The 18,350-nt window shown below is 43.0% G+C and overlaps 1 long non-coding RNA gene across 1 annotated transcript; it reads left to right on the top strand.

Annotated features, from left to right (window-relative positions):
- The first annotated feature begins 9,844 nt into the window (after positions 1-9,844).
- On the top strand, positions 9,845-17,528 carry LOC118495813. Its single transcript, XR_004898259.1, has 2 exons — positions 9,845-9,988; positions 17,452-17,528. It is a non-coding gene; the product is annotated as an uncharacterized LOC118495813 (long non-coding RNA).
- The last annotated feature ends 822 nt before the right edge of the window (positions 17,529-18,350 follow it).

The following is an 18,350-nucleotide window of genomic DNA, read 5'->3' as shown; positions in this document are numbered from 1 at the left end:
CTTCAGCACTCAGGCACACAGAGAGACCAGCAGAGACACTCTCTGGACCTGGAACGCAACATTACAAAACTCACACAGATCCACACTGTGACTCTGCAGGGCAACAGGACTGGACGCAACATATCAGTTAAGATATCTTTGTGTACTTTGTAGTTTAATTCCTACAATTCAAAATACATGCACAGTAAAGTGCAGTTAAGTTATACAGACTGTTAAACAGCATTATGTTGATGCATTGTTTATTTGTTCTTCAGTTTAACAAGTATATAGTTGTGCTAATTCAAACACTCACAATCAAGGGCTGTCCCATATGTTCTGTGCTTACTAATACACTTATTTAATCAGGAGAGAATTCGTTGCAGATATGCAAAGATTTATTGTACATATGCATAATATGAAAAGACCAGACTGAAAGAGTCGACGGAGCATTCAGCTGGATGGAAACCAATGGCACTGCGGCTGGCAATGACTGGAGGTGGAAGGGGAGGAGAAGGGTTGCACGCTTTGTATGAAATGACAGCTGACAGCAGCATGGAGAGAAACAGATTTAAAGCATGGTTGTAATGCTGTGATTGGCCCTTGACGTTCATGGCCAATTCTGGTTATTTTAACTGAAAGGTGAACAGCTGATTTAATTTAGGAGGAGAGAGCAGAGATTTAAGTTATTTGAAGTCTTCCTGAAAGAATTTGCGCTGAGCTTTATTTCAATCAGGAGAGACTTTGTTGCAGATATGCAAAGATTTATTGTACATATGCATAATATGAAAATGTACATAGTCTTTGGAGATTAGACTCCATAGTTATAAAATAGTTTTTAAAGGGGTAGAGAAGCCAACATACACGCATACACACATATACATACATACATACATATATATATACACACACACATACATATACACATTCGCACACAGAAACATATACATACACCTAGATACTTACCTCCTTACAGCAACGGATCTGAAAATAGAAACGCTGGTGTAGTGATTCTGCCCCCAAAATGGAAAGTAAATAATTCCCGCATTACGGTCAGAGTGGCGACTCAGACCGGCAAGACAGAAGGCAAAAGTGACTCAGTGACTCCCCCGAGCACGGACGTGTGTGTGTGAACTGCTAGAGGGCTTTCAGTTAACGGAACCGTAAGTGTTGTATATCACCGCAATGCGCACATGAATTTAAGAATGACAATTGAGATGTTTGAGCATGCTAAATATAAGCACATGTCTGAAATATAGAGCAGCTTACCTAATATGCCCCCTAAAGAACAGATGTGGCCTGCCCAATGCGCTCGCGAAAACCTGATGCATTTTATTAGAAGTAAAACAATGCCCACCGGCTATACTAATATAGAAGTTACGGTAATTAAGCCCCCGAGAGACAGGTGAAGCAGTGACAGAACGGTTTAGACGACGCCTGTACTATGGTTCACAGCAGCCGCAGCACAACCACATTTGCAGAATTTAGACCACATGCGGGCCGGTATATTAGCGGAATCAGGATGTATGCCTACCTAGGGACGGAGCCGAGACAGCGGTGACTAGAAAATAGTAGGACTTGGCCGGGGCGGACAGGGCTGGCTGAGTAACTGGCGCCAGCCGTGGCATGGAAGGTAGCACGTTGCTGACGGACTCTGAGTAGCGGGAGCAATTACTTTCAACGGCTTGCAGCCGTGTATCCATGGACCGCATCGAACTGCCAGAGACTGCAGAGAAGCGAGGATGAGGCTTGTGACCGAAGAAACACCCGGAACAGCCGTAGCAGCCGCACGGCTGAGAAACCCGCACCACGTCTATCGGCGGGGCGCTGGGAGGGGGATCCGCCTTCTTGGTCCGCTTCCGACCACGAACAACCACAGGAATGGAAGTGAGGGAACCGGCGAGATGCACCCGGCTTGGGCAGCCAGCTCGTAGAGCTCGGGAGAAAGCTGGCCTGGAGCCGGTATGATGCCCCGATCCTGAAGCTGAGAAAGGATCTCTTTCTCTCGTCTCGTCCGGATGGGAGCCGGGCATTGTGGCCAGGCGAGCCCTCCTGGGCAGTCTGTCTAGAGAGACTGTGGAAGCCTCCAGTGTCAAACAGCTTCCCAGAACCGGGTCCGGCACGGGATCAAAATCAGAATCCGAAATGGTAAGAAAAGAAGGAAAAGCAAAACGGAGAAGGAACTAGTACCATACCGCCTTGAGAATGGCAAGTTGCACGCTTTGTCTGAAATGACCGCAGCATGGAGAGAAACAGATTTAAAGCAGGGTTGTAATGCTGTGATTGGCCCTTGACGTTCATGGCCAATTCTGGTTGGTTTAACTGAAAGGTGAATACCTCTAAACAGCTAATTTAATTTAGGAAGAGAGAGCAGTAATCCTTTATTTTTTACAGCCATGACTTATAAGATTTAACCTCTGCCTTCTCATCTGACACATCACACTCCTCTGTTATGGTGTGGTGACCATTTCAGTAGATTTACTCACTAACATTGTTGTGGAAACACAATAAGCATGGAAACTAAATGCACACTTCCTGCATTACTGCATTACTTCAAATACTAAGTTTCTCCTCTAGTAAACTAGTATTCATATGAAATAAAACAATAAAACATTGAGACCATTCAGCAAAGCACACTGGGTAATTAATTCAACACACAAAACTGGTTGATATGGACTCGTCACTTGGCTTCCTCAGTCATTGTATATTTTAGCTATATAGGTAAAGCTGCCGATGCTGAACATTATCCAAAACATTATCCAAAACATATGTTTATTTTTAAAGCAGATTTTAAATTACATTGTAACAATTTAACAATTCACCCTTATGAAATCCATTTGTGGCACGGCTGTCTTGGAACGCAGATGGACAGACGGTGGCGGAATGCCCCGACACTTAAATTCAACTAAAATGTAACAGTGAACAATCAGTGTTGGACCTACAGTCTGTTGAGATGCCTCTCCAAACGCAGAAACCAAGCGCAGTCAAACCATAAAACGTTAAGACATGTTGAGAAAAAAGATCCGTATTTTGCCGTAATCCAATGACACGAAATAAAAGTAATCCACAGCGATCAGTAGATCCACAGACAGAGTCACGGTGTATCCAGCAAGGCCTATACGAGCGTCACATTCACCAGCCAGCTCCGAACAGGTGAACGAGGTGAACTTCGCCGTTTAAACAAAGTGGAATAAACATATAAAAGTCCAAATCTACACAAAACCCGCAATCAATTAGTAAGCTGACATCAAATGTATATGCATGGCATTTAGGAAACCTTTATTGCAAGGTTGGCACGGCAAGATGTCCAGACTAGTGCAACAGTAAGTTTTGTTTTTTGCGTCCTGCTGCTCCCATCGTCAGCCAGGTAATATTCTTTTTACTAAAGCAGTATATGAAATCTGTTGTATTACCTATCACCATTTAGTTGTTTTGTGTTATTTAAAATATTTATAAAATATCTGGTCATGCCAGACGTAATTATTCCACTCATTCTTTAAACAATGCAATTACCCGTTTGAGCCACCAGGGGGGCCGTGCTTCTCCTGCCCCCCCAGCCATCTCCACGTATGCGGTCAGACCATTTGCTAGGGGGCTGAGACTGAGAGCTACATTGATAAATATGCACCAAACAAGCCACTTTGAAATTTTGCTCTTTTCATGAATACAAAATGTTGGGTGACCCTCCCCTCAACAAAGAATAAAAATTTGCAACTATTTTCCTCCGGTGGTCCATTACATAAATACCGAACGGTCCCTAGACTGGATGAAGGGTTCGTGAGATATTTCAAAGACAGACCACACACACACACACACACACACACACACACACACACACACACACACACACACACACACACACAGAGATAAATACAGAGGCTTCCCAATTTATCAGATAGATGTATGTGTGTGTGTGTGTGTGTGTGTGTGTGTTTTTGTGTGTGTATGTATATATGTATATATATATTCATGTATGTATGTGTGTGTCTCAGGGAGTTCCCTGAAGATGTATTTGCGTGAACCTGTGAGAGTACCAGAATGAATAATGTATTATATGTCTACATTGATCCAAACCTTTGTTCCTCTGGTGCCCCTTTCTTAACTCTCACCTTATCGAAGTGAATAAAGCGATTGTTAGAAAATGTAGACATTCTTGTGTGTCTAATTAAACCTTTGGCAAAGTGTGAACTGAACCCTGCTGCGTGTCACTGTGTTCTCCGAGCTCGTAACTCAAACTGCTTTCAAAATCAACTTACAGAGGTCAAGCCAGTAAAAGATAGGATACAAACCAAAAAATAATCCTGATAGGATTGGTTTTAACAGTATGTATGTCTATCAACCCTTGGATATCTCAATACCTGTGGTCAAGCTTTTAGATTATTGTTCTTGTCTTGTTCCTAAAGACTTGATTTTACAGTACTACTCAACTGAAAATCCAATGTGTAATCATATACTTCTTGTAGACTTCAAAGATAACTCTGCAAAGTCTGTAGCTGTTCTGAACATATGGATCAACAGCAGTGTAGATTATGCTGGAACAAGCTTCACATTTTTCAAGCTTTTTAATTAATTTAATGCTATATATTTTTTTGTGCACATTATAGGTTTACAAAGTGAAAAAGCCCAAAGTCCACCCCAAGGGAAACAGCTCTATTGTAATCAGCCTCGGTGACGAACGTGCGTCACTTTGTAACACACATTATAATGCTCGCCTAGCTGCTAGCATGGCACTCCTCATACTCTGCAACTGACAAGCTAGCAGTACTTACTGCGCATGTGCGACTCCCAACAAAGATGGAACAGAAGTGAGATGTCTCACTCTGTAGCTAAAACAGATAGCTCAAGGGTGAAAAGAGGAGGTGCAGCAATGTGCAGTACAAGAAATATATGGTGTTTTCTGAAAATTAAACCACAACCTATTCTGGTACAACCTCTAAATACAATTATGTACCTGTAAATGAGCATATTATGAGCACTTTAAGTTCAGTTCTTAATGGTTTATAATTGAGCCCTGTCATGTTTTGTTTTGTTTTACATTCAGTGTGTTTCCTATAACAATACAGTAGCACTGATGGTTTCTTTGTTGAAAAACTCACGATATACCAGAGGGGCAACCCGTTCTCATTCCGAACTTGTAAAATAAGGATGTTTGGACAGTGGCTGTAAGCGTCTGATGCGTTGAAAAAGGCATATTTCAGCGTGTTTGTGTAACGCACCGGGGAGAGTAGCAGTTAGATAGGATTTAGCGAGTAGTATGTAATGCCGAATTTCCGCATAAGGAAGTTGGTTGGGGTGGTGAATGGGTCAAACACAGGACTTTCACCCAGGAGAGTGGGGTTCGCATCCCGCTTGTCACACTTGCTACAAACATTACAGGGTGCGTGCGCATACCAGGGGCAGAAAGCCAGATTGGTGAGCTGGTCCACTACTGCAACAACCTTAAGTATTAAAGCTTTCCCTATTGTTTGTATATAACTGCTGACTCAATAAAATGTGATTTTAGTTGGATCTGGTTGTCTGTCTTTAATTTTGCAGTGTTACTGTGATATATATGTATGGCTAGAATTATCATTTTAGGCTAATGTAATAGCCAATGTTAGCAGGAAGGTTACCCCTGAGTGTACCCCTATGGTTGGTTTATGCCTTAAAAATAATGGCCAGCATTTCCGGGAAAAGGTACGATATGTGTGTCTCCATTTCAAAACATCACTGCAGGTTGACTGTTTTTAGCAGCAGCGTTAGCTAATGTCCGCTAGCATACGTACAGGCTAACTATAGCCAGTTAGCTTTCTGTGTAATGTAATAAAGACCCACCCATCTCGTAGGAGCGAAGCTTAATATTTCATTCAATAAAATTATGGTAGAAAAGGAGCACTAATACCATAGGTCTTATGTTGACAACATGGACGCAGATATAAGAAACTCCAAAGGCAGTCGTAATATTTACCTAGCAGGCTAGGCTAACATCGGCGTAGCTTTAGTTAGCAGTCTAAACTTGTCTCGAGTCCGGACCTTTAACTGTCTATGGTCCGGACTCGAGTACTACAGCCCTGACAGGTAGATATCACTTAGCTGAGCAACTGAACAAGCTGCAACTTCTCTGACTGATACAATGGGAGATACAATCTTTCCCTTCTTATAGCTTGAAGCCATAACCTCCGCCAGTTTTTGGCAAAAGCATGCGTCCCCCTAGGTATGTTAAACATCAGGCACCCATCACTGGCTCTGTTTGTACAATTAACCACGCAACAACTCCTTGGCATTCTGACTTATGCTATGCTGCTACTACTATTAGCTACACGAAACACGTGTTCTTTCCGTTGCTGAGAAATCCATGTATAGTCGCTTTTTTCTTTCCTTTCACGTTTCACAGAACCGTACGCCCACCCACGACCCTTTCCTAAACCCAACCGTCCCATTCTTCCCGCGTGTAACGGAACCGTACGCCCACCCACGACCCTTTCCTAAACCCAACCGTGCCGTAGTTCCCGCGTGTCACGGAACCGTAAGCCCACCCATGACCTTTTCCTTAACATAACTGCGCCAAAAGGGACGGCAATAGTCCCGACCAAGCGCGTTTACTTATAGCGCTAAAGGGACAGCAATAGTCCCGACCAAGCGAGTTTACTTAAAGCGCTAAAGGAGACTTTTAGTGTCAATAAGAACGACAAAGGCACCTGACCAAGCGTCCATATTTTACGAGATGAGTGTGAGAACGCGTTTGGTTTGCGGGTGTACACATGCATGTGTATGTATGTATGTGGGCGTGGATAAGTTTTCATTATTGGGTATAATCAATGAATAATCAAGAATTATCAGCATTTCTAATAAAGGTGTAACAAGATCCATCCATCTTCTTCCGCTTATCCGGTAACGGGTCGCGGGGGTAGCAGCTCCAGCAGGGGACCCCAAACTTCCCTTTCCCGAGCCACATTAACCAGCTCCGACTGGGGGATCCCGAGGCGTTCCCAGGCCAGGTTGGAGATATAATCCCTCCACCTAGTCCTGGGTCTTCCCCGAGGCCTCCTCCCAGCTGGACGTGCCTGGAACACCTCCCTAGGGAGGCGCCCAGGGGGCATCCTTACCAGATGCCCGAACCACCTCAACTGGCTCCTTTCGACGCGAAGGAGCAGCGGCTCTACTCCGAGCTCCTCACGGATGACTGAGCTTCTCACCCTATCTCTAAGGGAGACGCCAGCCATTGTTTGTTGTTGGACTTCTGTGCTAGTCATGGATTGTCTATAACAAACACCATGTTCGAACATAGGGATGCTCATAAGTGTACTTGGTACCAGAGCACCCTAGGCCAAAGGTCAATGATCGATTTTATAATCGTTTCATCTGATCTGAGGCCGTATGTTTTGGACACTCGGGTGAAGAGAGGGGCAGAGCTGTCAACTGATCACCATCTGGTGGTGAGCTGGGTCAGAGGGTGTGGGAAGACTCTGGACAGACCTGGTAAGCCCAAACGGGTAGTGCGGGTAAATTGGGAACGTCTGGAGGAGGCCCCTGTCCGACAGACTTTCAACTCACACCTCCGGCGGAGCTTTTCGTGCATCCCTGTGGAGGCTGGGGGCATTGAACCCGATTGCTGAAGCTGCGGCGGGGAGCTGTGGTCTTAGGGTCTTAGGTGCCTCAAGGGGCGGTAACCCACGAACACCGTGGTGGACACCGGTGGTCAGGGAAGCCGTCCGACTGAAGAAGGAGTCTTTCCGGGTTATGTTATCCCAGAGGACTCCGGAGGCAGTTGCAAGGTACCGAAGGGCCCGAAGGTCTGCAGCCTCTGCCGTAAAAGAGGCAAAGCAGCGGGTGTGGTAGAAGTTCGGAGAAGACATGGAGAAGGACTTTCGGTCGGCACCAAGGTGCTTCTGGAAAACCGTTCGCCACCTCAGGAGGGGGAAGCGGGGAACCATCCAAGCTGTGTACAGTAAGGATGGGACGCTGTTGACCTCAACTGAGGAGGTAATAGGGCGGTGGAAGGAGCACTTTGAGGAACTCCTAAATCCGACTAATACGCCCTCTATGGTAGAGGCAGAGCTGAAGGATGATGGGGGATTGTCGTCAATTTCCCTGGTGGAAGTTGCTGAGGTAGTTAAACAACTCCACAGTGGCAAAGCCCCAGGGATTGATGAGATCCGTCCAGAAATGCTTAAAGCTCTGGGTGTGGAGGGGTTGTCTTGGTTGACACGCCTCTTCAACATTGCGTGGAAGTCGGGGACGGTGCCTAAGGAGTGGCAGACTGGGGCGGTGGTTCCCCTTTTCAAAAAGGGGGACCAGAGGGTGTGTGCCAATTACAGGGGTATCACACTTCTCAGCCTCCCCGGTAAGGTCTACTCCAAGGTGCTGGAAAGGAGGGTTCGGTCGATAGTCGAACCTCAGGTTGAAGAGGAACAATGCGGATTCCGTCCTGGTCGTGGAACAACGGACCAGATCTTTACTCTCACAAGGATCCTGGAGGGAGCCTGGGAGTATGCCCAACCGGTCTACATGTGCTTTGTGGATCTGGAGAAGGCGTATGACCGGGTCCCCCGGGAGATACTGTGGGAGGTGCTGCGGGAGTATGGGGTGAGGGGGTCCCTTCTCAGGGCCATCCAATCTCTGTACGACCAAAGCGAGAGCTGTGTCCGGGTTCTCGGCAGTAAGTCAGACTTGTTTCAGGTGAGAGTTGGCCTCCGCCAGGGCTGCGCTTTGTCACCAATCCTGTTTGTAGTATTTATGGACAGGATATCGAGGCGTAGTCGGGGTGGAGAGGGGTTGCAGTTTGGTGAGCTGGGGATCTCATCGCTGCTTTTTGCGGATGATGTGGTCCTGATGGCATCGTCGGCCTGTGACCTTCAGCACTCACTGGATCGGTTCGCAGCCGAGTGTGAAGCGGCTGGGATGAGGATCAGCAAATCTGAGGCCATGGTTCTCAGCAGGAAACTGATGGAGTGCCTTCTCCAGGTAGGGAATGAGTCTTTACCCCAAGTGAAGGAGTTCAAGTACCTTGGGTATTGTTCGCGAGTGAGGGGACAATGGAGCGGGAGATTGGTCGGAGAATTGGCGCAGCGGCTGCGGTATTACACTCAATTTATCGCACCGTTGTGACGAAAAGAGAGCTGAGCCAGAAGGCAAAGCTCTCAATCTACCGGTCAGTTTTCGTTCCTACCCTCACCTATGGTCATGAAGGCTGGGTCATGACCGAAAGAACGAGATCCAGGGTACAAGCGGCCAAAATGGGTTTCCTCAGGTGTAACAAGATGTACCTGCCAAATTGCATTGTAAAACCTTGAACCTTTACAAATGTGTTGGGATTCATATTTTCCCAAATTTTGTTCACGGATTTAAAATCTTACATTAATGTTTTCTGGTTTGAAGCCTTCTACCTCCTCTCCTTTGTTGGTTCATTTATTGGTGTGTTACTGCTGGGTATCGGTACTCAATACCTTTAAGCTATCAATGGTAATATCCCAGTACCAAGTAATGTTGAAACTTCTCTCCAGTCAAAGAATACTGGCATTTGATCCTTTTTGTACCCAGATCTAGAAAAAAATAGTATTTGTATGGTTTTTCTTGCAGCCAACCACCACAAGCATTCTTTGATTTATCTTTGATATGTGATTGGCCCGCTGCTGCAGCAGCCAGGGTGGGTTTGTGTGGCTCACAACTGGATGCTTCCATTCACAGGATGGGTATCAACTGATGTAGAAAAAAGCTTGATGGGAGCTAAGGCACAAGCCACACTGCATTACAGTACAGACCATGCTCTACATATACTTGTTTCCTTTGAGTTGCTCAAATAATAGAGTAATAAGTTAAATTGGATAATTGATGAAATGGGACTATTTCTTTTGTAGAAACAGTTTCAGTTGAAAGTCGTCTTAGTGGATTGTCCAGAAACATTTCTGAGAAGATGCATGCTGAGCTCAGTCCATAAATAGCCTTACCACTTCCTCATATGGTACATTTTGCAAAATGGAGCTTGTTGTACTTCTCTGCGCTGTTTCTCTACTGCATTCATGTGAAGCACAAGGTAAGAACTTTATTTTATTTATATTCCCCGTGGTTGATCGACTTATTCGGTTTTCAAAGTCAAAGTTATCAAAGTTGCTGTAGCACTATTTCAGCAGTATAAAAGTTATATAAGAAATGTAATGTTTTATTGGAACTCATTATTGAATTATTTAGTATTGAGAAATGTATACAAATACGGTAAAATTCTCTGTTATATGCTCATTGTCAATTATTCGAAATTCATTCTTGTACAAGGCCCTAATCTCTATGCTGAGACAGAATGATAAATCTCTCAAACAGTTATCAGCCAGTCAACAATTTTATTTCTGTATTTCAATTTTATCTGCATTCTGATGTAGATGTGGATCCAGACACAGATTTAGATAAACTGTAAACACTTTGTGTTATTTAAGTAACACATTTATAGGATTGTGTGTCTTTGGTGGAAGTACGCGCTCTTTAAGTCTGTTCTAGTTCTTTTTTTAAGTTTCTGCTTTACATTTTAATACATTTTCAACTTTACAGTGGATAACATCAGTGGAACTTTCAAAAACAAATCTGGAGCTGGTTTGAGATGCATTACCAAATGTTGAAAACATGTCCGTCTTTTCAAGATGCATGTACAAACTTTACTCCTCCTGTAGTGTAACAACCTCATTCTGTGGTTATAGCCACTGACTGTCTAATAGTCTGTCTGTCTCCTCTGTACAAGCTGGGGAACAATAATGTGGGTAAGAGGGGAGAGAAAAAGAGGACAAGGTAAAAAAAGTTCCCTAATTTTCAGAAGAGGCAGAAGGAAAAGACTTTTTCATTAATAAAAATCAAGACTTTGAGTAACATCTTACTCTCAGTGGGCTTAGTTTAGCCAAGTCTTCAATGCTGAGGCAAGCTGAGTCAAGAGACATATCTGATACAAGGCATTTTTAGAGACATTTGCTAACGTTGAAGTTAATTCATAATGTTGAACTAATGATTCAATATGTAAGAAATATAGTAGTAACCAGAGATGGCAAAAGTACTCACTTCCCTTACTCAAGTAGAAGTACAGATACTTGTGTTAAAAAATACTCTGGTAAAAGTAGAAGTACTGATTTAACTTATTTACTCAAGTAAAAGTAACAAAGTACAGGCTTGGAAATTTACTTAAAGTATAAAAGTAAAAGTAGCTTTGCGAATGACAAGCATTTTTTATGCAAAGCTACCTGGACCACACAAATGTTACTAGAGGTCAAGCTGAGAAACTTCAGTGGACATGGAACATGCCATTGCCTACATTTTAAATGGATGTCTGCCAACACTTGTGTCTGCCAATATGCCTAAAACATCACATATATGATTATTGTGACAGAGACTGGGACTCCAGGTTAATAAGATTCTGACTGAGTAGCATAGTATTTTCCGTGAATGAATGCAGAATGCCGCCGAATCTGTCGAGTCGTCTTGTAGTGGTGTGTCAAGTGCAACGTACAGTATATTCCCATCCAGTTAGATTGAATGTGGTATTGATGACGCGAAAATAACGGTAACTCCAGTGAAATTATTTGAAACTTGTTAGTGAGGACTAAATTTGGACTGTATTTAAAGCTGATTCTGGTTTCCAACTTCGCCCCAGGTGTGTCTGTTAAAACCTTAAAACACGGACGGAGACAACTTCTCTCTTTTGATGCTTTATTAAGATCAAGCAACGCAACCTAGGTAACAGGTGAAGAACACAAACAACATACTAACTATAGACCAATACAACAACAGGCTTAAATGAACTGACAACATAAGTTATACGACTTACAGTTCTTAAGGACGCACCCACACGATCTCAACTGATCAGGGCTGGACTGGGACAAAAAAATCAGCCCTGGCATTTTTGGCCCAGGCGGCCCACACCCCCCGTGATTGGTCAGACAGATTCCCTGCAGACAGTCCTCTTAAAATATGCGTGCATTCTCTGATATGAGTTGCTTAGTGTTCTGCGTTCATGTGATAGTTTTGGATCCTTCAAGAGGGGTCTCAAGACTTATCTGTTGGTCTTACACTTAAATAATTTATTAATTCTTAGAGTTATGATTTGTATATTTATGGTATTTGTTTATTTTTTTATTATGGATATTTGATATGGTATTGCCATTATTGTTATTATTACTATTTTGCTTAATATTGGCTTAGCAACTTTAAAAACTGTTTTCTGTTAATTTTAACTATTGTAAGATTCATATTTTGTCGCTTTGGACAAAAGTGTCTGCCGAATACAATAACCATAACCATAACCCTTCCCAAAAGCTACAATAAAGCTGAGAGTAGTACGTATATGCCCTGGAGAAGAGCACCAATACAAGAGAAGCTAATTCAGCAATTCAAGGAACACTGATGCTTGTATCAACACTGATTTTACAGATCACACAGACTTTTCAGCTACCCACAGCCACTAACTTTAATGTTACAGCCCAACTGCTTGTTGTCGTTATAACATGAGGTGCACATAACGTGTGCGCGCTCACACACACACACACACACACACACACACACACACAAACACACAGCCACAGCCACAGCCTCCCTCCCTTCCTGAGAGTCCCTGTTAATGTGCCTACTCCTTACCACATCATCATCTACTCTCTCTTCTAGGGTATGAAGTTAACTTTTTTGACCACCAGCCACTGTGGCAAGTGGATTTTTAATTCCACCTACCACAGGGACTTTTTACCAGCCAGTTTTTTTTTTGTGTCATAAAGGTGAAAAACAGGAATTGCTGTGTCTCTATGATCCTATCCTGTCCTATTGATGGTAGCCTACTCGTGGACATTGCGCCGTCATCACGTGCTGTAGTAGGGGGGCCCGCCTTGATAATCCTGCATAGGGGCCCGGTGTTGGCTAACACAGTATAATAACACAATAACACAATAATTTTTTTTGTATAGTTAATACAAGGAATAAAAAGGAAACTTGTTTTGGGGAGAATAATAATTATTACTATTAATTCATTACTCTGGGCTGAGATTTCCTAGGAACCTTACCAAAAAGGTGCAAATGTTGGTAAAATATGAAAAAGGCTGGTGGATTTAAGACACAAAATAAGAATGTATTGAATGAATCAAATATGAACATATCTGTCATTGTCAGTGGCTTGTTGATCTTTACATTGTTAGTTAATTTCCTATCCTGGCCTGGGACAAACATTCATACGGTTTAATAAAGTACTTATTGGACTCATAGACTATATACAGTCTATGATTGGACTTATCATTACACTTACAATAACGAGAGTAGCTGTCCTCAATTTAGGTCATCCTGTAGGTCTCATCTGCGTTTTTTCCTGCATCCACCGTGTGCGTTTGTGTGTGATTGTGTGTGTGTCTGTGCGTGTGTTTGTGTGTGATTGTGTGTGCGTGTCAGTCGCGGGGGAAACGGAGCAGCCCTGGCCGCTGCAGAGAGCCGACAGTATTGAAACAGGCAGCTTCATTGACAGCGTACATTGATGTTAAAATGTATACATGTTGGCAGGACGGTCTGAAATGTTTTGCACGGTCTTTCGCTGTACGTTTTGTTGGTAAATGTGAGATGTTCGAGTCACAGACACGTCTCGTCTTCATATCAGAAACTAGGAAATTAACTTTACCCGTTCTCACTCCCGCTTGGTCAGTGGCTGCACGTGGGACTGCTGGGATTGTGTGAGTATTGAAAATGCGATAGGGGGCCCCGGCTGTCAATCAATGTCTTCCAGTGATGCGGGCCCCTGATTGGACCAGGCCCGTAAGCAACCGCGTACCCTGCTTACCGATAGGTGTCTGAATCACTCAATTCTCATTGGCTACCCGCCAACGTGGGTAGATTGACAGTTTCACCCGCCAATCACAAAAGTTACCTGCATTTGGCGGGTGGGCGGGTGCCAATTTCATGCCCTGCTCTTTTCCATCTTTTCCTCATTCGCTCCCCTGGCCCTGTCATGGTCACTCTCCTCCTGATCGGAGCTATCAGCTAGCAGGGCAAGCTAGCTTCCAGCAGGATCGAGACAGGGACCAGGGTAGGTGAATTTAAACAATGTCTGAGTTGAAAATGCATCTTGTTGACACGTAAGGGCCCTGTTCATGTGGCACAGACATTAATTGCATTTTGTGTCTTAAGAGGCACAAAGGCACTCTAAAACTTGCCCCGACCACTGCCGTTTTAGCTCAGTGGACGCTTGTAGTACGTAGCTTCTCCGTGTTACCTGCACTGATTCAGGTCGGGGTTTTTTTCTATCGAAAGTACTCGCGTAGCTATAGCGATCAAGATTAACGTAAAAATTGCCTGAAATTCTCCTTTAAGTAAAGAATAGATGTTAATATAAAATAAACCCTAGATTGATGTCTTATCTTTGCCATTATGAGGTACCTCCCCCCACCGTTAGCGTAGCATCACGTACCTCTAACCCAGCCAGCTACAAAGAACTGGTTAGCATTCAGACTTTTAAAAGCTTTGAGATCAGCACCAGTATATGGGGATATCTCGTTTAACACCAGTGTTGGGCAAGTTACTTCCAAAATGTAAAACATTATAGATAACTAGTTACGGTCATTTGAGAGTAATTAGTTATATTACAATATCACTGTCTCTGAATTGTAATGCGTTACACTACTTTTGCATTACTTTTGAGTTACTTTCACCAAAATAACAGGGGAAGTTTGATTTGGCAGCTAGCTTGTGAATTTCACCACCGGATCAATAAAGTCTCCTCTTTATCCACTTTAATACATCATAGATTATTCATATTTTGTATAATTAATATAAATATGCAAAGTAACTAAAGCTATACAAAATAGATAAGTAAAACGTATAATAGGCAAGTAGGAGAAAATGAAAATACTCAATTAAAAGTACGGCATTGTTGTAAAATGTTTGTTTATAGCACTTCAATAAGAAATTCATGTTGTTTAGGTTAAAACACTCTAAAGGAAATGTTCAATTATAGTGTGATTAAAACTCACTATTTACATTATTTACAGTACTTCATTTACAGCTGATTTGTGAAAAGATAGCCTACACAACCTTATTTAACAGTAATTTAGTTTTACTGCGAACCGTCACAGGAAGTGCTTTTATTTTGAAGTAGGCTACACGGAAGTTGTCTGTTGTGTAGCCTACTCTTGCTAGCTTACTGAGAAGCAACCATAGACTGTATATGGAAGCAACATGTCCGTCAGGCTCAAGTTGTTCACTTTCTTGTTTGTAAAACTGCAACATATTGAACAGTAAATGGTCACAGTAAAAGACAAGCGCTTTTGGTCGTCATTCGAAGCCATTCCACTACAGGCATAGTTACTCTCCACGGCTGATAAAAATGCAATGATATTTACGTGTAGCAAGCCTCAACATTAATTCCCGACATGTTTATATCTGTCAGCCGCTGACGTAGGCTACCGTCACCTGTTGGGACATACATGCTGTCCGTACTGTCCATAGATATAGATTCTATATCTATGGTACTGTCTCTGGTTCTGACCACGGGAACAGAAACAGGACAGCTCACTTCAACGCAGCGTAATAACTCCTGAAAATAATATCCATCTCGCAAATGTATTTGTCTCTGCAGTCATCTCAACCATTGAATATGTTTGCCATTGAATGGCACCTACACCGGGGTCCTGGGTGCAGCTGACGCTATGGACTTACTACACCCTGCTACGCTCTGCGTTTCCCCGCAGTGTCCGACTGCGTCCTGCCGCGTCCAACCGCGTCCACCCAGGCTGCTGTGCCACACTACACCCCGTAACGCCCTGCTGTGCCCTACTATGACATGAACTACTATGACTACCATTGTGATCACTGTTTCACTATCTTTATTATGACTATTATTGCCACCATTCACCACTCCCCCAACTGGTGCCGTCAGACACCGCCTACCAAGAGTCTGGGTCTGTCCGAGGTTTCTTCCTAACAAAAAAAGGGAGTTTTTCCTTGCCACTGTCGCAATAGCTACTGCTAATGCTTGCTCTTGAGGCAACCACTGTAATAGTTGGGGCTTCGTAAAGTACAGAGTTTGGTCTAGACCTACTCTATCTGTAAAGTGTCTCGAGATAACTCTTGTTATGATTTGATACTATAAATAAAATTGAATTGAAATTGAATTGAATACAGCGACAGGAAAATAATGGCTTTTTTTTTTTCCTGTGAAGAAATGTGTCGCGGTGTTGGTGAATTCTTAAAAAAACCAATGCACCACTAAATGTTGCGTTAAAATGCGTTGTAACTCGCGTTAATGAGATTGTAACGAGAATAATATTACCGAAATTTAATTAGTAAAGCGTTATATTACTGCGTTACAGCAAAAAGGAATACATTACTGTAATTGCGTTACTTTTGTAACGCGTTACTCCCAACACTGTTTAACACATAGTGGTACAGATCGTGTGGACTGAAGTCGGGCAGACTCTGTGATTTAATGAGGTCCGTGAAAACAGAGGGAGAACGAATTAAGGGTCGGTATCCAATCCTGCTATCTCCAACTTCTCCAAATACTGCTCTTTGTGAGCACCTACCAGATGCCCTACCTCGACCGATAACGGCACGACAACTTGTTGTTCAATAGAAGAAGCCATAAAGCCACAAATACAGTTTATTTAGCGTTATGTATTTCAAACTGATTGAAACTATGAAACTTTCCGCTCGTCCACTACTGTTTAGCCTGTGCTTCCGCTGTCCGTCATGGCGCCGTCACGTGGTCGTGTGACGTGTTTGCAAAGGGTCAATACAAGTCCAAATCTACACAAAACCCGCAATCAATTGCTGACATCACATGTATATAGATGGCATTTAGGAAACCTTTATTGCAAGGTTGGCACGGCAAGTTGTCCAGACTAGTGCAACAGTAATTTTCGTTTTTTTTGCGTCCTGCTGCTCCCATCGTCAGCCAGGTAATATTTTTTTTACTAAAGCAGTATATGAAATCAGATGTATTACCTATCATCATTTAGTTGTTTTGTGTTATTTAAGATATTTATAAAATATCTGGTCATGCCAGATGTAATTATTCCACTAATTTTTTAAACAATGAAATTACCCGTTTGAGCCACCAGGGGGGCAGCTCCTCCTGCCCCCCCCCAGCAAACTCCGCATATGTGGTCAGAACCATCTGCTAGGGGGCCGAGACTGAGAGCTAAATGGATAAATATGCACCAAACAAGCCACTTTGAAATGTTGCTCTTTTCGTGAATAAAAAAGTTGGGTGCCCCCCCCCCCCCCCCGCCTAAAAAATGTTGGATGACCCTCCCCTCAGCAAAATATAAAAATACATGACCCTCCCCTATTTTCCTCCGGTGGTCCATTCCATAAATACCGAAAGGTCCCTAAAGTAAAGTAAAAATATCTGAAAAATCTACTTAAGTACAGTAACGAAGTATTTGTACTTCGTTACTTCCCATCTCTGGTAGTAACCCAGTAATATTTAGTATTGACCAAAGAACAATATACTGTGTGTGATTTTGATTGTATGATGTGTCTACCGTTTTACAGAGCCCAGTGCTGTGACTCCTGTGTTTGTGCAGAAGGGAGAGGATGTCCTTCTGAATGTCACAATAGCTGATGATCCTGAAGAAGATACTGTTACCTGGAAATTCAATAACAAAGTTAATTTTGTACGATTTTCACCTGGTAAAGAACCAAAAGTATCTAATGATTACTTTGGAAGGATTGAGTTGCTTGAGAAATACTCTGTGAAATTGAAGAATCTACAAGAGGAAGACAGTGGAGTTTATACTGCAGTAGTGTCTGGGGATAAAGAACAACAAATAACTGGATACAATATCACAGTTCAAGGTTAGTTTGTGAACATTCCAGACACTGATGGAGAGTTTCTGCTGCCATATTTCTAAAACCTCTCCACCTGCCTCTCCCCTCTCAGATCCAGTGTCTCCAGTTAAACTGTCAGTGGACTCTGTGTCTAACAGCTCAGACTGGTGTAACCTGACAGTGAGCTGCAGAGCACAGGACTCTCACATTAACAGCACCTTTAGATGTCTCAACCACACCTGCGGTCAGGAGGGAGGAGAGAGACCACAGGTCACACCCTCTGCTGCTGCTCTCCATGTCTACCTGTCCAATGGCTCCATCATCTGTAACCATAGCAACCAGGTCAACTGGAAAAAGGACATGAAAACAATTGAAAATGTCTGCCGACATGCTGGTAAGACAGAGACAAACCACAAACAGCTGATAATAATGCACAGTTTGGTTGGACTTATTTAAGCTTTTGTATAAGTATCATTTTATATGTCCAAGTTAATAAATTTTGATTTCTACCATGGAACGATACATAAATTAGGTTTGCTAGGTTGTATTTTTCAAGGGGTGCGTAGGCTGTAGGATTTTAGCATTTCTCAAGGAAGAGATGTTCTGGTGGCAGAAATTAGAGT

Source organism: Sander lucioperca, chromosome 9 (genome assembly GCF_008315115.2).
Source record: "Sander lucioperca isolate FBNREF2018 chromosome 9, SLUC_FBN_1.2, whole genome shotgun sequence".
Classification (NCBI taxonomy): domain Eukaryota; kingdom Metazoa; phylum Chordata; class Actinopteri; order Perciformes; family Percidae; genus Sander; species Sander lucioperca.
This window is presented reverse-complemented; position numbering and strand designations above follow the sequence as displayed.